The 27,395-nt window shown below is 40.6% G+C and overlaps 1 protein-coding gene across 2 annotated transcripts in view; it reads right to left on the bottom strand.

The window, feature by feature from the left end:
• prickle2a (prickle homolog 2a) overlaps nucleotides 1–26,814 on the bottom strand; it is a 107,603-nt gene extending 80,789 nt beyond the window's left edge. For both annotated transcript variants that reach the window (XM_052562898.1, XM_052562900.1), the window contains exon 1: nucleotides 26,584–26,814. The gene's annotated coding sequence lies outside the window, so the exon portion shown is untranslated. The remainder of the gene's footprint in view (nucleotides 1–26,583) is intronic.
• Nucleotides 26,815–27,395: the final 581 nt, after the last annotated feature.

The following is a 27,395-nucleotide window of genomic DNA, read 5'->3' as shown; positions in this document are numbered from 1 at the left end:
GCACCGAAATTTCAGCCACCAAAAATTTTCGGCCGAAAATGGCCTTTTCGGTTTTCGGCCGATAGACTTTTAGCACCGAAACACGGCCGAAATGTTGTGATGAAGCAAACAGAAACCGCGACCTGCACGTGCACCTGCATAGCGCAGACCACGAGCTCCACGCGACATTCACTTAACACCAGTGAGAACTTTCTCTCTCCTCGTATTCCTTTATTCGCAGCACTAAAACGTCTCCTAACAAAGAAATTAAGACGGACCACGAAGTAAAAACAAAGAAAAGTACAGTCTTATAGAGTCTGTTAGCACACGTCTCATTGAGATCTTTTCAGATCCTCTGCACTTCATCGCGAATGTGCTTGATCCGCGTTATAAAGACCATTACTTGGATGCAGAAATGAGGCAGCGCACACGAGAAATGATCTAGGCCGCGCTGGATGCGGAGAACCAGCGCGGAGACGGAGAAGCGCCAAGCGCAGGAGACAGATCAGAGCGCAGAAAAAAAGACTGGTCTCTGCACCAGATGAGTGGCATGCACCATCGTTGTCTGATATGTTCAGTGGAATTCTGCAAGAAAGGGCCTCAAATAATAATAATACGTTGGCTATTTTGTTCTTAGGCTACTATACACACACACAGACACACACACACATACATACATAATATCAGATTGTAGCCATATTTATGCTAGATTTCTGCTTTAATTTGATAAAATGGCTCTAATCCTCATTTGCGCACGCACGCTCTGTGTATATATATACCGACGGGTGTCACTGTTGGACAGTGTTTTCTCTACTTCCTGTTGGCCTTCTGTAGCTAATCGTAGCTCCGTGTAGCTGTTTTTATTTTATTTTTCTCTAGAATCTTTATCTTACTATCACTCTCTGTTTTTTTTTAAGTGTTTTTCACAAGTTCATCAAACAACCGCAGTAAGAATATTTCATCAAGCACGGTGAGTAATGGCTTCTCCTGCTATCGGATGCGTCTAGCTCAGGGATTCCTGTACATTGTTCAGTTCCAGAAACAGAGCCCCTGCAGCAGGGCAACTGGGTGACGGTGAGGCAGCGTAGTCGTGGGTCAAAACACCGCTCTTCTGTTCCGATCAAAACATTAAACAGGTTCTCCCCACTCAGTGATGCACCCACTGAGAAACCTGATGAAAGTGCTCTAGTTATTGGTGATTCTATAGTACAGAACGTGAATATAGAGACATCAGCCACCATAGTCAAATGTTTACCGGGAGCCAGAGCGCCTGACATCTTGGCAAATTTAAAAGTGCTGGCTAATGCTAAACGTAAATACAGTAAGATTGTTATTCATGCTGGCGCAAATGATGTTCGAATTCGCCAGTTGGAGATTACTAAAAATAACTTTAAAGAGGTGTGTGAACTTGCAAGCATGATGTCAGACACTGTAATATGCTCTGGTCCCCTCCCTGCTTACCGTGGTGATGAGATGCATAGCAGATTGTCATCACTCAATGGATGGATATCTAAGTGGTGCCCACAGAATAACATAGGTTTCATAGACAATTGGACGAGCTTTTGGGGCAGACCTGACCTGTTTAAAAGAGATGGTCTTCATCCCTCCTGGGGTGGTGCTGCTCTTCTGTCTAGAAATATGGCACATAGTCTTAGTGTTTATACTTGACTAACTGGGGCCCAGGTCAGGAAGCAGACAGACTGGCTAAACCGACCGTCTGCTAGCTGCCTCCCGTCACAGAGGTCAGTTAATTCTCAGCACATAGAGACTCTTTCACCTAGATATCACACTATAGAGACTGTGTCTGTTCCCCGAACTAGAAAATACAAAAAACGTCTGAACCAAGTTAAGGTTAACAATTTAATTGAGGTTCAACAAATAAAAAACAAATGCAATATGGATAAACAAATGATAAAGCTTGGCTTATTGAATATCAGATCCATTTCTACGAAAACACTTTTTGTAAATAATATGATAACTGATCATAATATACCTCAACGCACAGCTTGGGCTCTGGAACCACACTTCTTGAGAGAGGCTGGACTCTCTACCACTCTGGAGTTGCCCATGGTGAGAGGCGGAGGGCTGGAGTGGGTTTGCTAATAGCCCCCCAGCTCAGCCGCCATGTGTTGGAGTTTACCCCGGTGAACGAGAGGGTCGCTTCCCTGCGCCTTCGAGTCGGGGATAGGTCTCTCACTGTCGTTTGTGCCTACGGGCCGAACGGCAGTGCGGACTACCCGGCCTTCTTGGAGTCTCTGGGAGGGGTGCTGGAAAGTGCTCCGACTGGAGACTCCGTCGTTCTACTGGGGGACTTCAACGCTCACGTGGGCAGTGACAGTGACACTTGGAGGGGCGTGATTGGGAGGAACGGCCCCCCTGACCTGAACCCGAGCGGTGTTCTGTTATTGGATTTCTGTGCTAACCACGGTTTGTCCATAACGAACACCATGTTCAAGCATAAGGGTGTCCATCAGTGCACGTGGCACCAGGACACCCTTGGCCGGAGGTCGATGATCGACTTTGTGGTCGTGTCATCAGACCTTCGGCCATATGTCTTGGACACTCGGGTGAAGAGAGGGGCGGAGCTGTCAACTGATCACCACCTGGTGGTGAGTTGGATCCGATGGCGGGGGAGGAAGCTGGACAGACTCGGCAGACCCAAACTTACTGTGAGGGTCTGTTGGGAACGTTTGGCCGAGCCCCCTGTCAGAGAGATCTTCAACTCCCACCTCCGGCAGAGCTTCGACCGGATCCCGAGGGAGTCTGGAGATATTGAGTCCGAGTGGACCATGTTCTCCACCTCCATTGTCAATGCGGCTGCTCGGAGCTGTGGCCGTAAGGTCTCCAGGTCCTGTCGAGGCGGCAATCCCCGAACCAGGTGGTGGACACCGGAAGTAAGGGATGCTGTCAAGCTGAAGAAGGAGTCCTATCGGGCCTGGATGGCTTGTGGGACTCCGGAGGCAGCTGACAGGTACCGGCAGGCCAAGCGGACTGCAGCCCGGGTAGTCGTGGAGGCAAAAACTCGGGCCTGGGAGGAGTTCGGTGAGGCCATGGAGAAAGACTATCGGTTGGCCTCGAAGAGATTCTGGCAAACTGTTCGACGCCTCAGGAGGGGGAAGCAGTGCCCTACCAACACTGTTTACAGTAGAGATGGGCACCTGTTGACCTCAACTGGGGATATCGTCGGGCGGTGGAAGGAATACTTCGAAGATCTTCTCAATCCCACCGACTTGTGTTCCGTTGAGGAAGCAGTGGCTGGGGACTCGGAGGAGCACTCGTCCATCACCCGGGCTGAAGTCATCGAGGTAGTTAAAAAGCTCCTCGGTGGCAAGGCACCGGGGGTGGACGAGATCCGCCCAGAGTACCTCAAGTCTCTGGATGTTGTGGGGCTGTCTTGGCTGGCACGCCTCTGCAACATCGCATGGCGGTTGGGGTCAGTACCTCTGGACTGGCAGACCGGGGTGGTGGTCCCTCTTTTCAAAAAGGGGGACCGGAGAGTGTGTTCCAACTATAGGGGGATCACACTTCTCAGCCTCCCTGGGAAAGTCTATGCCAGGGTACTGGAGAGGAGAATTCGGCCGATAGTGGAACCTCGGATTCAGGAGGAACAGTGTGGTTTTCGTCCCGGTCGTGGAACACTGGACCAGCTCTATACCCTTTCCTGGGTGCTGGAGGGTTCATGGGAGTTTGCCCAACCAGTCCACATGTGTTTTGTGGACTTGGAGAAGGCATTCGACCGTGTTCCTCGCGACATCCTGTGGAGGGTGCTCCGGGAGTATGGGGTCGGCGGCTCCCTACTTAGGGCTGTTCGGTCCCTGTACGACCGGAGCAAGAGCTTGGTTCGCATTGCCGGCAGTAAGTCAGACCTGTTCCCGGTGCATGTTGGACTCCGGCAGGGCTGCCCTTTGTCACCGGTTCTGTTCATAATTTTTATGGACAGAATTTCTAGGCGCAGTCAAGGGCCGGAGAGTGTCTGGTTTGGGGACCATACGATTTCGTCGCTGCTTTTTGCGGATGATGTTGTCGTGTTGGCATCCTCAGACCAGGACCTTCAGTGTGCATTGGGACGGTTTGCAGCCGAGTGTGAATCGGCTGGGATGAGAATCAGCACCTCCAAGTCCGAGGCCATGGTTCTCAGTCGGAAAAGGGTGGATTGCCCACTTCAGGTTGGTGGAGAGTTCCTGCCTCAAGTGGAGGAGTTCAGGTATCTTGGAGTCTTGTTCACGAGTGAGGGAAGGATGGAACGTGAGATTGACAGACGGATCGGTGCAGCTTCTGCAGCAATGCGGTCGCTGTACCGGTCTGTCGTGGTGAAGAAGGAGCTGAGCTGTAAGGCAAAGCTCTCGATTTACCGGTCAATCTACGTTCCTACTCTCACCTATGGTGATGAGCTGTGGGTCATGACCGAAAGGACAAGATCCCGGATACAGGCGGCCGAAATTAGCTTTCTCCGTCGGGTGGCTGGGCGCTCCCTTAGAGATAGGGTGAAAAAGCTCGGTCACTCGGGAGGAGCTCAGAGTAGAGCCGTTGCTCCTCCACATCGAGAGGAGCCAGCTGAGGTGGCTCGGGCATCTATTTCGGATGCCTCCTGGACGCCTTCCCAGGGAGGTGTTCCAGGCACGTCTCACCGGGAGGAGGCCCCGGGGAAGACCAAGGACACGCTGGAGGGACTATGTCTCCCGGCTGGCCTGGGAACGCCTCTAGGTCCCCCCGGAAGAGCTGGAAGAAGTGGCTAGGGAGAGGGAAGTCTGGGCGTCTCTGCTTAGACTGTTGCCCCCGCGACCCGGCCCCGGATAAGCGGAAGATGATGGATGGATGGATGGATGGATCATAATATAGATGTGCTCTGTTTGACAGAAACTTGGCTAAAACCTGATGATTACATTATTTTAAATGAGTCCACCCCCCAAGATTATTGTTATAAACACGAGCCGCGTCTAAAAGGCAAAGGGGGAGGAGTTGCTTCAATTTATAACAACGTTTTCAGGATCTCTCAGAGGGCAGGCTTCAAGTATAACTCGTTTGAAGTAATGGTGCTTCATATAACATTATCCAGAGAAACCAATGTTAATGATAAATCCCCTGTTATGTTTGTACTGGCTACTGTATACAGGCCACCAGGGCACCACACAGACTTTATTAAAGAGTTTGGTGATTTTACATCCGAGTAAGTTCTGGCTGCGGATAAAGTTTTAATAGTTGGTGATAGTGTTGTCACGTTACCAAAATTTCAGTATTCGGTACCGATACCAGTGAAAATCCACGGTTCGCTCTGTGTATATATATACCGACGGGTGTCGCTGTTGGACAGTGTTTTCTCTACTTCCTGTTGGCCTTCTGTAGCTAATCGTAAAAATAAAACCAATGCCATTCTTTATACTCATTTACAATTGTGTTTAAAGTTTTTCTACAAGTTATATAATTATGAAAAACAGTAAACAAGTTTCACCCAAATTTAATTTGTCTTTTAATTTATGAAATTTAAACACATTTTAAATTTCATTTTAAAAAGGGGATTTTCTATTAAAATTTAAACATGGAAGAAGTATTGTGATTTATTTCTTTTAAAAATTTTTATAGAAAGTTTTATAAATTTTTTCAACAGTAGTAGCAGTATCAGTGATGGATAGATATATTTACTGGGATTAACATAGAAGAAGTTAGCAAAATGTTTTCTACCAAGCTACAAAACCTAGTTAAGGAGTTTACTAGAGAGGTAAAAGGAATGAAAAAAGTAAATGCACTCCCCTGGCTCAGTACTGAAATATTTAATTTGATGAAAGAAAGAGACTCCGCTTTAAAAAGATCATTAAAAACAAAATTAAATAGTGATAGGTATAGGTTCACTTCATTATGTAATCAAGTGATTAAAGTGATAAGAAAGGCTAAAGCCAATTTTTTTATGACAATTATTAATGAGGGAAAAGGTAACACAAAACTGATCTGGGAACAGATTAAGAATGTGATGGGAATAAGCCATAAGATTAGAAACCAGTTAGAATTGAACCTGAATGGTAAACTAATTCAAGACCCAGCTCAAATAGCTGTAGCTTTTAATGAATATTTTATTAATTCTGTAAATGAAATCGCACAGAATTTTTCCCTAATAACTGGAAATGTTGTCACAATAGATGAAAGCATGCCTTCTTTTAGCATTCAACCTATCTGCGAAGTAAAAACTCAGGCAATTATTAATTCTCTTAAAATCTCATCAACAAAAGATATTTATGGAATGGACTCGAAAATGCTTAAATGCCTGAAAGAACATCTATCTTACCCTATCACACAAATTTTTAATCAGTCAGTACTAGAGAGGATATTTCCAACCACCTGGAAGACTGCAATTGTAACTCCCATATTTAAGTCAAATGACCCACGGAACATATCTAACTACCGCCCAATTAGTATTCTTCCACTAGTCTCTAAGGTTGCTGAAAAATGTGTGTCAGAGCAGCTTGTCTCTTTTCTTAATAATAGTCCCTTCACACTTCATTCGATGCAGTTTGGCTTCCAGGCCCATAATTCCGCAGAAACGGCTAACTGTTACTTTTTAGAGACTGTTAGAGCAATGGTGGACAAGGGAGGTGTTGTTGGCGCTGTGTTTTTAGACCTCCGTAAAGCATTTGACACAGTCAACCATCAGGTCCTTATTGCCAAACTCTCTACTTTTAATTTTTCCCCCTCTGCAATTAAATGGTTTGAGTCATATTTAACTGGTAGAACTCAATTTGTTTCTGTGAACACCCATCGTTCACTAGCTCTTAATTTATGCACAGGGGTGCCACAAGGATCAATTCATGGCCCGCTTTTGTTTAGTCTATATATTAATGATTTGCCATCAGTTTGCCCTGACATCAATACAATAATGTATGCGGACGATACTGTAATTTATGTGCATGCCAAGACAAAAAATCTGGCTGCCACAAAATTGACCAAAGCCATGGACCAGATCACCAATTGGCTAAATCGCTCATGTCTTCAATTAAATGTAGGTAAAACTGTGGGAATGTTTTTTACAAAAAGACAATGTAATAGTGTGCCAAACATATCAATTTCGGGTCAAAACATTACTATTGTGCCACAATTTAAATATCTGGGCATTATTATTGATTCTAATCTCTCTTTTAAAACACATATTAAGAAAGTCTGCAATAGGGTCAAGTTTAGTTTAGCTAATTTTAGATATATTAGAAGTGCCCTTACTTTTAATGCTGCTAAATTATTTATGGATGCAATGATTATGTCACATCTAACATATTGTCTGACAAGCTGGGGACAAACTAACAGCTCATCACTTAAGCCACTAGCAACTATTTATAAAAAAACTCTTAAAATTTTGGACCAGAAGCCTAACAGTTTACACCATTGTATAATCCTTAAAAACTATAAACTGCTGAGCTGGGAAAATGTAATCAAATACAAAAATATTTGTCTGGTTTACATAATTTTACATAATACCGCTCCGCCTCCTTTCAATTCATTCATAATCCAACGTAATAACAGCAGTCATAATACCAGAAGCACCTCACGTGGCGACCTAGTAATGCCACTCAGAAAAAGTACATTTGGTCAATTATCATTTTCTTTTACTGCAATACATAACTGGAACTCATTGCCCATTACAATTAAAAACCAATTGTAATTGTAATGTATTTATTGATGTATGCCAATTAACAACTGGCTGGGGACTACAGCTGGAAATTAGCCGTAGAGGCTAAAGCTGCTCTTTTCATTAAAAGAGGTTGTCCACATTACTATAAACCAATGAAGTAAAGTAAAGTAAAGTATCACTTACATTTTACTAAATAATAGTAATATTTCTAGCACAATGTCTTTATGTAAAAATTAAGTTTTAGGCCTAGTGAATGCATATTTGTCACTTTAACTGAACTTAAGACTGATGGTGATGCTTAAGATATTTTTGGTCATTGATGGTTTCTGTAAAAAAAAAAAAAAGTAATAGATCATATTAATTACTATTAAAAGATAATACTACTACTAATTCTACTATCATACTAATGTATATCCAATGCACTATGAATTGATAAGCTGCTGGGTTCATGAATATTAATCACGTTGTCTGCGTTCGGTCAAACTGATTTGCTGAAATCAAAACAGGGACGGTACTAAATCAGCGTCAGCCAATGAAATTGCCATTTGCGCATTAGCTCCGCCCACTACCGGAGATGTCTTCTGCTGGAAAAGACAATAAAGAATAGTTTACATATAGCGTGTCGATTCAGCGTGGTAAGACTCTCGCTCTCTCTCTCTTTTGCATGTGTGAGAAACTGAAAAGATCGCTTGATGGAGAGAGAACTCTCAAGCTCAGATGCTGAAATTAATGCAAGCGTCATGCGCTTCAGTCTATGTGGTAAACAAACCTGCACGTCTCTGCCATTCATTAATTCACACAGAGACGCGCAGAACACGGATTCATATACAGATACTGGTCCATATGGAGATTTGATTTGATTAATTTATGCTAACTTTGACAAATTCCATGACTGTCCATATTAAAATGTAAGTTTCATTTTCATGACTGGATTTTGAGATTCCGTCCTCGTTTTCTGCTTCGCGGAAATCATAGCGCTGAACCGGGTTTAAACGGGACCTCAGTACTACCGGTACTTAAAGAAACCTGGTACCGTCACATTTAAAAATTTTTAGTACCGATTTGGTACCGAAGTACCGGGTCATTTGACAACACTAGTTGGCGATAATGAAAAAGATGCATTGGGATCAGCATTTATAGACATTCTGAACTCTATTGGTGTTAGACAACACATTTCAGGACCTCCGCATTGTCGAAATCATACTCTAGATTTAGTACTGTCAAATGGAATTGATGTTGATAGTGTTGAAATTATTCAGCCAAGTGATGATATCTCAGATCATTATTTAGTTCTGTGCAAACTTCATATAGCCAAAATTGTAAATTCTACTTCTTGTTACAAGTATGGAAGAACCATCACTTCTACCACAAAAGACTGCTTTTCAAGTTATCTTCCTGATGTATCCAAGTTCCTTAGCATATCCAAAAAGCACTTTAAATACAGTTTCTCCTTTACGCTTAAGGAAGGTTAAAGGGGGGGGGGGGGTGAAATGCTCGTTTTCACTCAATATCCTGTTAATCTTGAGTACCTATAGAGTAGTACTGCATCCTTCATAACTCCAAAAACGTAAACATAACTCCACACGACGACTGGATGCGTGACGTGTGGGCGGAGCTAAAGAATCACGAGCGCCAGTAGGCTTTTGCGTTGAGAGAATGTGGAAGCTGTGACATTACCCAGAGCAGTTGAAAAACATATTTAACGGCTCTGACATTACCTTGAGGAAAAAAACATCATCCAAAATAAACCATGGCTAACAGTCAGATTCAGCCGTTTATTTATGATCCAGAATCAGATCCCGAGGCTGAAACTGAACGAGAGCAGCAGCAGCAACGACTCGCTCCGAGCGGGGCTCGAACCCGGGTCTCCGATGGGAGGCGGACGCACTTACAAGGAGGCATAGATATATTAAGCAGTTTTACACACCGCCTGCAGTTCCAACACACGATCGTGACCCTTTTTCGTTGGGATTGCATCATCCTTAAGAAATACGATACGCAAATCTGGCGTCAAACTGGGCCTTGTTTGTAAAACAAGCATCTTCGAAATGCAGGGAACAAACACAAACACTTGCACAACTCCGTTGATGCGCTGTAAAAATAAACTCCATCCACTGGTCCCTTAATGCTGTTTTTTCTTTGGTAATCTGTGCAGGGTTGTCTTGCCCTGGCAACCAAAAACACTCCTTTTGTGACATTTCGCGACGCTCTCGCTCTGATCAGTGATTGTCTGTGCACAGCCTCTCTCTGCTCTGCTATACGGGAGCGCGCACTCTTCCGGCAGAAGTGCCTTAGGACCCATATAAGGAAATTCCGCTCCATCTAACGTCACACAGAGCCATACTAGAAAAAAAAACTTTCTGAAACTTGTGACAAACCGGAAGGAGTATTTTTGGAACAGAAATACTCCTTCAAACGTACAACTTAATTTTTGAAACTTTGTCCATGCTTAGCATGGGAATCCAACTCTTTAACAGTGTAAAAAACTCAGTATGCATGAAATAGCATTTCACCCCCCCTTTAAGGAAAACAGTTTGACACCATGGTATAATGAGCATACTCGCACCCTAAATAGAGCAGCCTGAAAAATGGAGCGCAGCTGGAGGAAAACAAAACTAGAGGTATTTCGTATTGCTTGGCGGGAAAGTAACGTATCCTACAGAAAAGCATTAAAAACTGCTAGATCTGATTACTTTTCTTCTCTTTTAGGAGAAAACAAACATAACCCTAGGTATTTATTCAATACAGTAGCTAAATTAACGAAAAATAAAGCCTCAACAAGTGTTGACATTTCCCAACACCACAGCAGTAATGACTTTATGAACTACTTTACTTTTAAATCGATACTATAAGAGATAACATTGGAACCATTCAGCCGTCAGCTACAGTATCACATCAGACAGTGCACTATAGTCCCCCTGAGGAACAGTTCCACTCATTCTCTACTATAGGAGAGGAAGAATTGTATAAACAAATCATCTAAACCAACAACATGTTTGTTAGACCCTATACCATCTAAGTTCCTAAAAGAGGTGCTTCCAGAAGCCATAGATCCTCTTCTGACTATTATTAATTCCTCATTGTCATTAGGATATGTCCCCAAAACCTTCAAACTGGCTGTTATTAAGCCTCTCATCAAAAAAACACAACTTGACCCCAAAGAACTAGTTAATTATAAATCAGTCTCGAATCTCCCTTGTCTGTCTAAGATAATAGTAAACGTGGTATCTTCACAATTATATTCCTTCTTAGAGAAAAATGGTATATGTGAGGATTTCGAGTCAGGATTTAGACCGTATCATAGTACTGAGACTGCTCTCCTTAGAGTTACAAATGATCTGCTCTTATCATCTGATCGTGGGTGTATCTCTCTATTAGTTTTATTGGATCTTAGTGCTGCATTTGACACAAATGACCACAACCTTCTTTTGCATAGACTTGAACACTTTGTTGGCATCAGTGGAAGTGCATTAGCATGGTTTAAATCATACTTATATGACCGCCATCAGTTCGTAGCAGTGAATGAAGATGTATCATATCGATCACAAGTGCAGTATGGAATACCTCAAGGCTCAGTACTAGGGCCGCTACTCTTCATGCTTTATATGTTACCCTTGGGAGATATCATCAGGAAACATGGTGTTAGCTTTCACTGTTATGCTGATGATACTCAGCTCTATATTTCTTTGCGGCCCGGTAAAACACACCTAGGGCTTGGTAATACAAGTTCATGATCAGATTAGTGAACCCATAATTCTTTTGAGTCAATGTTTTAAAATAATCATTTATTTTGTTTAACGAAACCAGTGTGGAAACTAGTGTTTCACAAATAGATCTGAGGTGCAGGGCTCGCAAAATCGTTAGCCCCACCTCTTGGGGCTATTGTGTTTTCCAGTCCGATGGGCTATCGTGAATAGTGATGTAAAACTCCTAACTTCACTTGCTTCGCGTTGTTCACTCGCTTGAAGGGGTGAAACGGATCATAGCCGATCGTTTGCATTTGTTTCTAAATATTGCTGATTCAAGTGTTTTAAACAATTCACGCGCGTTCGGAGCTTGCGCTCACTCATTCAAAGCATGCGCTGTGAGCAGCATTTCAGACAATGCGCGTGCAGAGAATCAATTCATCTTTCAAGTATCGAAATTCGCTGTACCGGATAAATCTGTATCTCTCTCTCTGTTTTTTAGACGACGTGAAAGGGGGCGTTTCAAGATACGCAATAGAGTAGACCAAACTAAACAGGGAGGGAGGGCAAAACACTCATCCAAACAAATGCATCATTAACACCGGCTTTGGTTGCAATACTATTATTGCATATGTTGCACATTGCTGACTCGGCATGACTTTAATAAAGTAAATTGTTACTTTACTCATTTGTAAAACTGCATTTTTCCATCTCAAAAATATATCTAAATTACGGCCTATGCTCTCAATGTCAAATGCAGAAATGTTAATCCATGCATTTATGACCTAAAGGTTAGATTATTGTAATGCTGTATTGGGTGGTTCTTCTGCACACTTAGTATACAAACAACAGCTAGTCCAAAATGCAGCAGCAAGAGTTCTTACTAGAACCAGGAAGTATGACCATATTAGCCCGGTCTTGTCATCGCTGCACTATCAAACTATCAAACATCGTATAGATTTTAAAATATTGCTTATTACTTATAAAGCCCTGAATGGTTTAGCAACTCAGTAATTGAATGAGCGGTAACACTTTAGAATAAGGTTCCATTAGTTAATGTTAGTTAATGTATTAATTAACATGAACAAACAATGAATAATACATTTATTACTGTATTTATTCATCTTCGTTAATGTTAGTTAATGAAAATACAGTTATTCATTGTTAGTTCATGGTAATTCACAGTGCATTAACTAATGTTAACAAGCACAACTTTTGAATATTTAAATAATGCATTAGTAAATGTTGAAATTAACATGAACTAAGACTTATAAATGCTGTAGAAGGATTGTTCTTGCTTAGTTCATGTTAACGAAAGTAGTTAACTAACATTAACTAATGGAACCTTATTCTAAAGTGTTACCGAATGAGCTCCTTTGACATTATACTTCTCTACATCCACTAATTTCTCAAAATCAAAAACGTTATCAAAATCAACTGCGGGCGGCAGATCCTTTTCCTATTTGGCGCCTAAACTCTGGAATAACCTACCTAACATTGTTCGGGAGGCAGACACACTCTTGCAGTTTAAATCTAGTTTAAAGACCCATCTCTTTAACCTGGCAAACACATAACATACTAATATGCTTTTAATATCCAAATCCGTTAAAGGATTTTTAGGCTGCATTAATTAGGTAATCCGGAACTGGAAACACTTCACATAACACCTTTAGTACTTGCTACATCATTAGAAGAATGGCATCTATGCTAATATTTCTCTGTTTCTCTCTTGTTCCGAGGTCACCGTGGCCACCAGTTCCAGTCTGTGTCCAGATCAGAGGGTCACTGCAGTCACCCGGATCCAGTACGTATCCAGACCAGATGGTGGATCAGCACCTAGAAAGGACCTCTACATCCCTGAAAGACAGCGGAGACCAGGACAACTAGAGCCCAGATACAGATCCCCTGTAAAGACCTTGTCTCAGAGGACCACCAGGACAAGACCACAGGAAACAGATGATTCTTCTGCGCAATCTGACTTTGCTGCAGCCTGGAATTGAACTACTGGTTTCGTCTGGTCAGAGGAGAACTGTCCCCCCAACTGAGCCTGGTATCTCCCAAGGTTTTTTTCTCCATTCTGTCACCGATGGAGTTTCAGTTTCTTGACGCTGTCGCCTATGGCTTGCTTAGTTGGGGTCACTTCATCTACAGTGATATCGTTGACTTGATTGCAAATAAATGCACATACACTATTTAACTGAACAGAGATGACATAACTGAATTCAATGATGAACTGCCTTTAACTGTCATTTTGCATTACTGACACACTGTTTTCCTAATGAATGTTGTTCAGTTGCTTTAACGCAATGTATTTTGTTTAAAGCGCTATATAAATAAAGGTGACTTTGACTTTGACTTTGACCTTGACCTTGACCTTGACCGGCAGCCATTTCACCCTGGAGCCCAAGACTGGTTGCCCACTGAAGCTAAGCAGGGCTGAGCCTGGTCAGTACCTGGATGGGAGACCTCCTGAGAAAACTAGGTTGCTGCTGGAAGAGGTGCTAGTGAGGCCAGCAGGGGGTGCTCACTCTGTGGTCTGTGTGGGTCCTAGTGCCCCAGTGTAGTGACGGGGACACTATACTGTCAACAAGCACCATCCTTTAGATGAGACAATAAACCGAGGTCCTGACTCTCTGCAGTCATTAAAAATCCCAGGATGTCTTTCGAAAAGAGTGTGTGACCTCTGTCTCCTCTCCACCAGTAAGCTGGTGTGTGGTGGGTGTTCTGGCGCACTATGGCTGCCGTCACATCATCCAGGTGGATGCTGCACACTGGTGGTGGATGAGGAGATACCCCTGACTATGTAAGCGCTTTGAGTGTCTAGAAGAGCGCTATAAAAATATATATATAAAATGACGGAAATCATAATATTACATCTCTTTTCTACTCAAATAAATGAGTGAGTTGATCACGTGGCCGAGAAGGAGGGTGTTTTGTTTGCACGAGTGTTTTGCCCTCCCTCTCTGTTTAGTTTGGTCTACTCCATTGCGTATCTTGAAACACACCCCCTTTTAGATAATTGTGTGTGTATGTGTTCAGAAGTTACGATATGTGAAAGATGAATCAGTTCTTTGTACACGCATTGTCTGAAATGCTGCTCTCAGCACGTGCTTTGAACGAGTGCGCGCAAGCCCCAAACGCACACGAATGGTTTTAAACGCTTGAATCGGCAAGATTTTGAAGCAAGTGCAAATTATCAACTTCGATCCGTTTCCCCCCTTCAAACGAGTGAACAACGAGAATCATGTCAGGAATTTTTCGTCACTTTCATCACACTTCATGATCCCCCGTCAGGCAGGCGGTGATATATTTTGGAGCCTGACTGGAAAACACAATTACCTAGGTGTGTGTTTCATTATTATTTTTTCGATGCAGAATTATTTTTTATAGTTTCAATAAAAAAAAAGTTTACTAAACTTGGGCTATTGTTGTTTAGTTAGAAAAAATATATATTTTTAAATCAACCCTTTCACGCGTAAATTACAAATATTTTAAGTGACCCCTTGTTTCCATGGCGACGCGTCATGATTGTCACGTGACACCGCAGCCACTAACAGATGTACCGGTATTCGTTTTATTTAGTTTTTCATTTTTTATTTAAATATATACACTAATATATACACAAACTTGCTTACCATGTCAACTATCTGATATTCAGATTCTTGGTTTAAAACCCTTTATAAATTATCTTGATCTATAACAAGATGAGCGCTGCAGTTCAGAGTCCTGTCAGCCGGATTTAACGTACAGCACTTGAATTCCCCAGTTTCTCCCGAAATACATGAAAGTAAGTGGCTGTTGAACTGGACGAAGAATAGAATAAAATGTATTGTTCTGCTATGTGTGTCTGATATATGAATAAAACACGTCTGCAAATTACATTTGATTAGATAGTTTTTGCTGCTTCCATAGACATAGGTGTGTATTTTACAAACTACCAATGTATTGTTTTACTAGTGATTATGTATATTTAAATGTATGAAACCTAAAATAAACATTATGTGGTTGAAAACACTGCATATTAATTGTGATATATTACAAGCGCTGAGCCAAAGCGCGAAAGCTGTTTGAATCTGGCAGTTCTGTGACGTCACTGAACATTGTGACTGTGACCCCAGCAGTCTATGATATAAACAGATAATTTTTGATTAGCTAGCAATATGTCGCAGAGCTCCTTTCTTAATTTTTTTAGCAAAAAACCTTGGCTTGATGGACAGCCAGACACAAGGCCTAACGTTACACCTGATGAGGATGTTTCTCCCTCCCCGAGCCCAACATCAACAGACAGTGTTGCCCGATTGGAAATGTCCAAGTATCGTACCAGATGTTCAAATTTATTGTATTTGGAAGAAAATTATTACAGTGGTGGTGCTCGCAGCAGTTGAAAGCACATTCTGGTTGGCCACCTATTGTATTGAAAGCTTGACATGTCTACTTATAAACAAAGCAAGTCTTATATAAAACAAATATTCTGTGATAAAGTAATCCATATGAAAACAACGCAATGTCCTGTCTTTCATGTCTCCCTTCATTATATCTATCTTCATTATATGCGAACACCCCATTTGCATTTGCTAAAGCAGTAAAATTGTGAAATATTTTTACTACTTTGTATTTGAATATATTTTAAAATGTAATTTATTCTTGTGATCAAAGTTCAAAGTTACATTTTTTTTCAAAGTTTTTTTTCTTTTAGTTTTTTGTAGAACTCAGAATATTAGAAGGATTTCTAAAGGATTGTGTTACTAGTGTAATGATGCAACAAAAAAAAAAGCTTTGAAAGTCAGCTTTGATTGTTCCTAATAAACTGTTTATCTGCACTTGCAAATGAATCTCAAATTATTTTGTGGGGTAATTAAATATATTCTAAATAAACTACAAACATGAAAATATATACATTTATTTTGTCCAGACATTCTTTCTTGTAACTCTCTTCTCTCTCAGTCACAAACCTGACTGAAAGGCTCATTATGCACCTCATTGTGTGGGCCTTTGTCTTCTCAGATGTAAATCACAATGATAATTATGGTCAATCACACCTATTTGCTTTAGAAACAAAACTGTTTCAAGGGTCAAGCAAAAAGGGTAGAGGTAGGTAAAGATAGGTCTACAGCCCTGAATGTCAGGAAAGACCAGGACAACTAGATGAGCCACAGAGACTGATCCAAGTGAAGACCTTGCCTCCTAGACGGCCATCGGAACCAATAACCATGGGAACCAAATGCATAGCATGGAAATAATGTTAGCTAAAATGTAGTGTTTGTTAGTGATTTCAAATTCCATGGTGTGCATGATTGCAGTTGTGGGTATGTTTTCTAGAAGAAAAAATGAGCTGGAAAGAGTCCCCACACCCCAGATCAGTCAATAAAATAAACAGTGTTGAGTATTTGAGACTTGGGCTCGGTCTTGAACTCAGACTTGAGACCGTATTTTAATGGTTTTGGTGTTGTCATGGACTCCTCGAGTCCACTCCAGTCCCAGTCAAAATATTGATGATTATTACTGTATGTTAATATTTCTTTAAATTGATATATGAATGTAGGGCCCCATGATTTCTGCGATGCAGAAAATGCAGAATCCAATCAATAAAACGGAATTTACAGTTTAACGAGGAATGTCACAGAATGTGTCAAAATTAGAATTAATTAATCAAAAGTAGATCATTGCACTAACATCAAATCAAGATATGGACTAGTAACTGTAAATATTAAGATGGAAAAGTATATTTCAATATGAATCCTGCATGTTCTGCGTGCCTGTGTTAATGAATGGCACAGAAGCGCTCCTTCATTTAGTACACACACACTGAAGCGCATGTGACGCTCACGGTGATTTCAGCATCTGTCGTCTCACTAAATGAGGACGAAAACACATGAACAACATCTCCAGAACTGCACTGAGTCACTTCATAAGCATTTGTGACCAATCACAGAAAGTAGGGACACAAGTCGGTTCTGGGGCATTTTGAGTTATTCACAGATTCTGAAAGTGTAGTCTCCAAGCTTTCCAACGATGTGTAACACATGGAAATCTGATATTATTTGGAGAAGTTGTGGCCATTTGAAGGTAGGCACTCAAAAAAGCTCAAAAAGCAGAAAATAGCCTTTAAAGATTGTGCAGATCTCACCTGTTCTCACTGCTGCGAGTGACGATGGGGCTCATTTACATCTCATTTAGATAAGCTATACCCCCTGCATAGCAACGACAGACACAACGGGAAAAATCGGACCGCATACTATTAATAATAAAGGAGAATGTGCATTGTAAATGTCAGTAATTTATCTTTTTTTACTTTTATAAAAATGATTTAGAGGCTGAAATATGTGAGTTTTTTTGTCTTTTTATAAAAAATCTTTAATCTTTCAAATGTGGCCATCATATTTAATGTTATTATTTTAATGTTTATGTAAACAAAATGTACATATTGATGCTAATTTTATTTGTTATTTGCTGGTTTTCTACATAAAACTTTGTGAACTGATTTCATTGTGTAGCATTAGGACTTTTTTTAACAGGATTCTGTGATAACCGATGAGCTAGCTAATAACAATAGGTAGATATGGGAAGGTCTAAACATGGACTAAACATGAGATAACGTGTACGTGTTCTTAGAATGAACACAAAACGACAAACTTTGATGTTTATGGAAACTCACCCCATGAGAAACAGAAAAGTATTCTTGCAGATCCGAAGTTTGCACTGTGTGTCTGTTTGCCTCTAAATGTTACGGATTTTCCCCATTTCTCTGTCTTTATCCCCATCAAATGTTACTATCGATATAGCCTCTGATTTCTTACGGTCCAACTCGTCTGATGCCAGTCCAATACATTCTTCCTCGTCTTCATCTTCGCTCAGTTGTAGATTAAGGATATTATACAGTCTTATTATGCCGCTTTCATCGTCGCTCAGATCGTCTTCAGAATCAGTGAGCGCTTGTTCATAAGCATCCGGATTGTCTTCAAGTACTTAAAAACATTTTCGGTGTAACGACCACGGTTCAGCTCGTCTGAGTTCATCTTTGCGCCGTCCATCTTCACTGAATTTTGATATCAGCTACAGCCGGCCAGAGCGCTGCATACTAAGTAGCCACGCTTCCCTCAGAGGGTGTGGCAATAACAAATGAAACAAAAGCCAGCTTATCCAGTATGGAAATACAGACAGACAATGAAACGCCCCTACTGCGTGCTAGAATCTCCGACAAACAACCTGATTTCAACCTCAAAATGTACGCTTTTAAATATACCAATACTGCTATCTCAAACACGGAGAGGCTTCTTTGTGATCTGAACTAACAGATTCTGCAAAAAACGAAAATCACCAATTTAAAAAAAAAAGCTTCTTTCTCATTTTGCTCGAAAGTTGTGCTGCCGACTTGTGTCACTGGTTTCCGTGACGGGTCACATTTGACCATTTAATTTGAGTAAAACTAGCGTCACAACACATTCACAGATCTGTAAAGGTATTCATGGCAACCTGTCAAAATAAAAAGTGCGGTTTAATTTAAAGATGTTACGTCTTCTGATGACATAGAGGTATGAGGAAGACGTACATAAAAAAATATGAACACAACCCTATAAGTTTGGTCTCTGGGGAGTACTGGGGGAGAATGACACAAGGACAACTGACATAATAAGTGGTTCGCTTTATATACAAAAGGAAATATAATTTACACAAATGAAAGCACCAACCAAAACCTTATTTACAACTATATACAAAGAAAAAAAAAAAACACTAATTTGAGAAGCCTCTGAGAATAAGAAAATGAACAGTGAAAAACAAAAGTCATATGCCTACTCGCATATGACTTTTACAAACAAAAAGTGTTCAATATCAATATATTGTTTTCTGTGAGTAAACAAGATGATTTTCACATAATTTAGAAATAAAAATTCTAGGCTACAAGTTCCAGTTTTCAAGAGTCCGCTTAGATGGATCAGCTAAAATCTCAGAATTAGATAATGGGGTAAATGGCAATGGATCAACCTGTACTCTCACGTCATCCACATCCAACTTCACATTAAGAGGAAATTATGGTTCCAACTCACAACTCACAACAACAGGTGAAACCAAGTTTGCTTCTTTATCAATAATTAAAAGAAAAATTAAATGAATGTTTTGTGTCTTCATTTGATAAACAGAAACAAAAAATGTAAATACACAACAATTTCTGAGGGGGAAAAAAATCATAAGGCTTTTTTAAGAAAAATAAAAAAATTAAATTGTTTTATGCATTTAAATAATTAGACATGCTAAAACACAGAATTAGATAACAATAAAACATACAGTGAAGAGAAAATAAAACATGTCATAGGTCCCTAAACATGTAATTTTTGTTAAACTTTTAATAAATTGTTGTGAAAAAATATGTGATATGATTTTAATTAATTAGACATGATTTTTTAATTCATACAATTAAATTTAACCATTAAAAAGGAGTTAAGAAAAATTCAAACAGTTTGCATATAAGAGCCAAAAAGAGTTTGTTTACAGTAAGTCTCTTAAAAAGAAACATTCTGTGATATGTGGCCTTTTTACCTTTAACTGATAATATTTTTTAAACCTATATCAAATAAATAAAATACAGTGTACATGCCATGTCATATTTAATACACTGTATGAGTATGGTGCCAATTTTATTGTTTCCACCAAACATTTTACATACACTTGAAGATTTCTATAGATCTTGACTCAGACTCAACCCTCTCTGAACTCGATCTGGCCTCGGACTCGAATGAGCTGGTCCGACTACAACACGGAAAATAAAGATCACAGCATTTCACATACACGCTCATTTTAAAATAGACTAATATATGTGTGTGTGTGGTTTAACTTCTTTAATGTTGTGTATAAACTTTATTTATTTTTTACTCGTACATGTTAAAGAAATAAAAATAGTGATAAAAATCAAATAGTTTTTACTGTAGTTTGTATTAGTTTTAATTTTAAAGTCAAAATTAAATAAAATCACTTTGATATTGCTTTTTTACTTTATTTCCTTATGTGACTTAAAGGAATCCAAAAGAAATCTGATTACTGTAATGTGGGTTGTGTTTCATGTTTGGGTTTTGTCTGTGTTCATGTTTTCATGTCTTTTATTTTGTTATTGTTTGTGTCATGCTTCGCTTGCCCTCTTGTCTTTGTGCTACTGGTTCCTCTTGGTTATGGTGTCATGTTCTGATTGGTTGTCTTAGGCATGTGTCTTGTTTCCCATTGCTTTGTTCTTGTCATGTGACCTGTATTGTTTGTTATAAGTAGTCATATTTTTGCCATTGTGCGCTGTCATGCATTAACATATCTACCTGTTGTTGGTGAGTCAAGTCAAGTCTTTTCATACCTCGGCAAGTCAAGTCAAGTCTTTGTTTATTGCTTGGATCATGTTTGGATTGCACCTTGTAAATAAACTGCACTTGAGTTCATCTACGCTCGCCTTCAGTGGACTACGCTTTACAGAATATACGACCGCTACCATGAACCCTGCAGCTTTACAGCTCCTCTGTCTTCATCAGGGTGACAGGCCTATAGAGGGTTATGGGAGTGATTTTTGTGAACTTCGTTATCTGGTGACTTTTAATGATGTCGCGCTTAAGGACATTTTTCGAGTGGGTTTAAATGAAACCATTCATTCTCAGTTGCCTGGGGGAAAGATTTGTTGGTCATTGGAGAGATATATTGGCTATACTTTGTTGCTGGCTTGTTCACCTGTTACTGTTGGGATGGCTGATGAGGAACCCTGTAATTTTTCTCTACCATCCGCACAAGAGCACTTTCACATCCCAACTGTTATGTCTGGAATTATTCATGTCACGTCAGAGTCTACGCAGCCTGCTCATCCCATGCCTGCTAAGCCAGAGTCTGTGCACATCAAGCTTGCTACTCCAGAACCTGCTCATATGTCAGGGTTTGCTCACGTCATGCCTGCTATGCCAAGTCATCACGTTAGGTCTGCCAAGCCAGTGCCTATTCATATCACACCGGTCTCTCAAGAGATTCTCCACAACATGGCTGCAGTTGAAGAGATTCGTTGGAAGATGGCTGCCACACACAGTCCCTTCACAAGTTGGCCGCCCTTCTAGAGTCTCGTCACGTCTCAGCTGAACTGCCAGAGTCTTGTCATGTCGCAGCTGATCCTCAAAAGTCCCGTCACAACACGGCCGCCATTCCAGAGTTCTGACATGACTACAATTTCTGAGTCTGATTATGTCATACCCGCCACGCCAGAGTTCCCAGTCAAAATGGCCTCCACGTCAGAGTCCCCGGCCTCGCCATTTCATGGCTGTCACAGAGACTGTTCCCGTGACCCCAGTGCTTCCAGTAATGGCAGTGTTGTGTCGTATTTTGAGTGTGTGGGCTACACACTGCGCTGTTGAGATGTCTTCTGTCTATGAGTCTGCTCCTGAGGCCACTCATGACCGTGAATTCACTCTAAACCTGCCTGTGATTCACGAGCCTGGCCCTCCGTCCCTCCCCTGTTATGCCTCCACTCCACCACCCTCCTGAACTTTTGGGCTTTTGTTGTTTGGGCATCTGGAGCCACACTTAGAGGGGGGGGGGGTGTAATATGGGTTGCGTTTCATGTTTGAGTTTTGTCTGTGTTCATGTTTTCATGTCTTTTATTTTGTTATTGTTTGTGTCATGCTTCCCTTGCCCTCTTGTCTTCATGCTATTGGTTCCTATTGGTTATGGTGGGTCATGTGTCTTGTTTTCCATTATTTTGTTCTTGTCATGTTTTTGCCATTGTGCAAGTCAAATCTGTTCATACCTCGTCAAGTCTCCGTTTATTGACGGGCAAAATCCCATGGTGGAGACAAAGCGACAACTGACCAAGGCACAGGGACGAAAGAGCCCGGCATAGACGGTGGAGATGAGTGAGCATGGACCCATGGCATAGCTGATGGATTCAAGGGCCGAGGTGGAGGCTGGAGGAAGAAAAAGGGGATCCTCACACCTTTGTGGAGCTGGTAACTGGAAAGCCTGAGACGGATCAGACCATCTGGATGGCACTGACTGGGGGTGAGTTGAGGGACTGACAGAACTCAGAGTGACTCGGAGGCCAAGCAACATAGTGGTGTTTCATTCCTGAATTTTTCAACAAATAATATGAAACCGTGAACATTGTCAAATAGTTTTGTAAACATTGTTGTGCAGCTGGACATTCCCCATCGGGTCGCTAATGGTCTCTGCCCTTCATGCCACCGGAAATTGCCAGGTCTCAAAATAAATGAATTAGATTGTTGCTTTGTCATTTCTGTTGCTTGTAAAGTGAACATGGCTTAAGAATTTATGTGTAATAAAGGTTCTACTAAATCAAATAATAATCTAAATAATCTCTAAAGCTATTTTTTGTAATGTCTATTTGATGCTTTTTCTCATTTAACAAGTCGCTTGAGAGACATAATATTTATACACATACAGCCTAGCAAGTAAACTAAAAATTGCTAGCCAATGGCGATTCTGATGCCATGTTGTGAGTAGAGGTCAACATGCTACGTCTGAAGAAAGGTACTTAGAAGATTCTCACTATTAAAGACACCTTTGTAGCAGCTCGTATTGCTGTAAACATCTGCAGCAAATCTGCCATGTTCAGGTATGGTACCTAGCGGGTAAGTTTCCCTAAGAGAGTAAAATTCACAATGACAGTTCTTTATAATACAATTTTATACCATAACTCATACACTGATTAGAGACACAAATTAATATATCTGTTCTGCAAGCATATCCGCTCATGTGATCAATCAAAGCCCTCTTATAAATCAATCAATCACCTTTATTTATATAGTGCTTTAAACAAAATGCATTGCGCCAAAGCACTGAACAACTTAGTTCTTAGTTCTTATAAAGGCTTAAGCAATATAGCACCTGACACCTCTCTCTGTGTATTTGTCAACGTGGCAACTTCTGACTAATGTGTTATCTTCCATTATTTGATCCATAAAAAAAGATGTATGCACTGTCAATCTAATTTCAATGTCATTGTAGTCAGCTTTCAGGAGATTATGATTTTGGGGCTGGGGATTCACTCCCTGTTGGAAACAGATATAGAATAAATGCTTCCTTCTAAAAGGGTATCTGGCTTTTACAGAGAGCATTTCTAGTGCAGAAGAAATCCTATCGGTGGTCTAAATCCAATCCTGGACTTGTGTCAGTAGTGTTCAAGAATGCTGAGTTAGAAACTTTATATGACACTCAATCAACCAGGTGACTGATTTCACAATATTTAACACTCATATGCCACAGCTATATCACCCTGGAGCCCAAGACTAGTGTCCCACTCAAGCTAAGCAGGGTTGAGCTGGTCAGTACCTGGATGGGAGACCTCCTGGGAACACTAGTGCTGATGGAAGAGGTGCTAGTGAAGCCAGCAGGGGGCGCTCACCCTGTGGTCTGTGTGGGTCCTAACATCCCAGTGTAGTGACGGGGACGCTATACTGTAAAAATAAACGTCTTTTGGATGAGGCGTTAAACCAAGGTCCTGACTCTCTGTGGTCATTAAAAATCCCATAGCACTTCTCATAAAATGTAGGGGTGTAACTCCAGTGTCCTGGCCAAATTCCCTCCACCAGCCCTCGTCAGTCATGGCCTCCTAATAATCCCCATCCACTTAATTGGTGCGATGACTCTCTCTCCTCTCCACCTGAAGCTGGTGTGTGGTGACTGCCCTGGAACCGTTGTGCTGTGGCTGTCATCACATCATCCAGGTGGATGCTAAACTCTGTTGGTGGTTGAGGAGAGACCTTCACCCCCCCCCCCCACTCTGCATGATTGTAAAGCACTTTAGGTGTACAGCAATACACAATGCGCTTATTTGTTAATTAATTTTTAATTCATTCATAGATCGGAGCAATGCATATTTACATATTTAGAACATTCAAAAGCACAGCAAGTTATTCAGGTTTGCTTTTAGTGGCAAAGCGTACAAATTCATCTGTATCTTGAACTCAACCATTGGTTGATTTTAGTGAAAACTGAGATCTTGGTGTTTCAGCATTCGGTTGCATTTTCAATTCCTACAAAGGCTGGGATTGAGAATAAATTCTCAGAAGAGTATGATGTTGCAGAGATGCAACACGTTCTCCTCTGGGTGCAAAAAAAGTTTCAGTGCACACACCATCTTCTCTCAAGAGACAGGTTGAGTCCTGGGGAATAGTGGTTGGAGTCTGATTTGGCAGTAGTCAATCAAGCTCAGTGCCATCTTTAGATTCTGTCACCTCCAGCCCATCAAGCGATAGGCATTCTGGCGCATGCATGTCCATGGGCACTCATAAATGCCTTCCTGCAAATAAGCCTGCTTCCAGCAAGAAGCGACAGAGTTTATACTCTGCATTTGAGAATATTTGGCCACCGTGTGCATCATTCCTGTATCTGGTGTCTCCCCTGGATGAACCTGCTGAGGAAATTACAATCAGAACTGAAACTTGTGTGGTAAGAGTCTCTGGTGGATTATTGTCTCTCGTCATAGGTTATGGAGATAATTCTGAATGTGAGAACTCCTTCTACAGTAAGACTGTATATTTTTACTGTAAGTGATGGCTGTTTCCATCATGGAGCAGGACATGCATCCTGTTCACTGGATGTATATATTGATGTATATTATGCACTTTACGATTATGCATGAAATGTATATGCATACATATATGGAAAGTCAACAAAATTGAGAAAAGAATATATTAAAATCAATAAATAAGACGTTCCTGTACCTGTAGACAGCGCGGTGTTGTCATGGTAACACTAAGTTAAAATAAAGGGTAAATGACACGGCCCTTCGTTGTTCTTCTCACAAAGTACAGTATGTTTAGCTATATTATGAAACACAATTGCCCCACTCCCTCCAACGTTCCTACATCAATGCTCTGCTCATTAGAGCACTCTGATTCTGGAATTTGCCCTAATTTATTAATATTATTTAACCTTAATGAAAACATAGGCTTCCTTATTTATGATATACTGTACATTCATTTGGGAATGAGAGTTGGGTCATTGTTTATCCACCACATGCACTTTATATCCTAATTTGGTCAGTATTGTTTTTCACTCACTTGTTACCTTATGAAATAATAATTAATTTTGCACATTGAATAAAGTGTATGCAAATTGTCAAATGCCCAGTTACTAGGAATTACATTTTGCCCAGGACATTGAATGCACCAAACTGAAAAGTTACATAAGAACTTGTGATTTTATCCAATAGCTCTCCACACAAATGTTTGACCCCCTAAAACAGAAACATCTGTTCAACGTAAAACAGAAGTAATAAAAACAGAAGACACAAGATCTTTATTTTCTAGAAAAAACATACTGAGGATATGAAGAGGAGGATAACATGCTAAATTCACATCAGCTCATTTAACACTCGCTGTGAGCCGTTTTCACAGCATCTCTCCCTCATGTGCTTCTCACACAAACACACACTCGCACTCACATTCTGCTCCTGCACAAGCTGAACCATCTCTCACTTGCCACCCACTCTATTACTGAGCTGTGCAGGCATGAACACAAACACACACACACACACACACACACACACACAAGTATCTCAATACTCAAAGGTAAAGACTTGCACCATAAACACCATTTGCAGAAAGTGTGCAACATACACATGGAAGAAAAATGTGTACATACACACACACACACACACACACACACACACACACACACACACACACACACACACACACACACTAAAGAATACATTTGTTTTTGAAAGTACACATACCAATATATCATATTACATATTCCTGCACACACCGCATGTTGTTACACAAACCAACTAAACAAACTGCTTTATATTAATATACATTCACAGCACCTGAGCCATTTTAATGCACAATTCCACTAAACCCAACTATTAAACTAAACACACACGATTGTGTCACATTAGGGTCGCATTGATGCATTAAAAAAAAAAAAAAAAAAAAAAAAAACGGATAGCCCATATCCTCCTCTCTCTCTCTCTCTCTCTCTCTCTCTCTCTCACACACACACACACACACACACACACACACACACACACACAACATATTCTCCATTAAAACCATTTAGAACTGCGCAATATGCTCTGCAAACACGCCCGAAATAAGTAAATCACAGAACAGCTGCACACTGCATACAGCTGCATTTCACACTCAAACAAACAACGCATATACCTGCTTTTAACCCATCACATATATTTATTTACATACACATATAAAGCATATTATTTCAATACTCCTTTCATTACATATGAATGCCTTTTCATACATGCATAGTATTATAGTCTTATAAACACTGTTTTTGTAATGTATCATCCGGTATATAGGTTTTTATACTTACCTTGATTGTTTTTCTCGGTTTCTTGATCGGTGTTTCTCCGTCTTTATGTTGTCGGTTATGTGATTGGTGAATTGGCGATAGCTGGTTGCAGTATGTCTTTGTCTCAGGAAGGGAATGCGACTGTGGTTCTGAGTATGTTTTACCTTCTTGTGTTCTTTTCTGTCACTACGTATGTGTAACATTCAGCGTTGTGCAGGTTGTGTGCGTGAGGAAGATGCTTTCATTTTCCTCCCTGAGCGCGCACTGCCCTCTCCTAATGGCCTGTAGGAGTGAGTCATCAGCCCTCGACCAATCAGAGGCCGAGAATCTGAACATAATTACAATCACAAGGAGGCTTGCTGAGCGATAGAAGAGGGTCGGTCGACTATGAAAGCTTCTAAACCAGACAAGATATGCAGTGATAATAATAATAATAATAATAATGATAATAATAATAATAATTATTATTATTATAACATCAACAAGAATAGAACAGAAAAGATGTATAAATTTGAATAGGCTGTAGCATGCAATATCATTTGAAGTGGAATTATAAGTGGACAGTAATCGCTCCAAAGAAAGGTAAGAAAATAAAATATATACAAAACAGATCAATTAAATAATCAATATATGTTTAATATGTTTATAAATACTATTGTAGCTATTAATTAACACATTTAAAGCTGTACTGTAATTGTCATGCAACATGAACGATAACATTTAAGATTAGGGAAAACATATTTGGCAATAACTAAGAGTTTTCCCTTGATAAACTCCTAATTCCTTATTGATAGTAAGTAAGGTGGTTGTTGTTTTGGTATAGGGCAGGATTA

This window comes from Carassius gibelio, chromosome B8, assembly GCF_023724105.1.
Source record: "Carassius gibelio isolate Cgi1373 ecotype wild population from Czech Republic chromosome B8, carGib1.2-hapl.c, whole genome shotgun sequence".
In the NCBI taxonomy this organism is placed as follows: domain Eukaryota; kingdom Metazoa; phylum Chordata; class Actinopteri; order Cypriniformes; family Cyprinidae; genus Carassius; species Carassius gibelio.
This window is presented reverse-complemented; position numbering and strand designations above follow the sequence as displayed.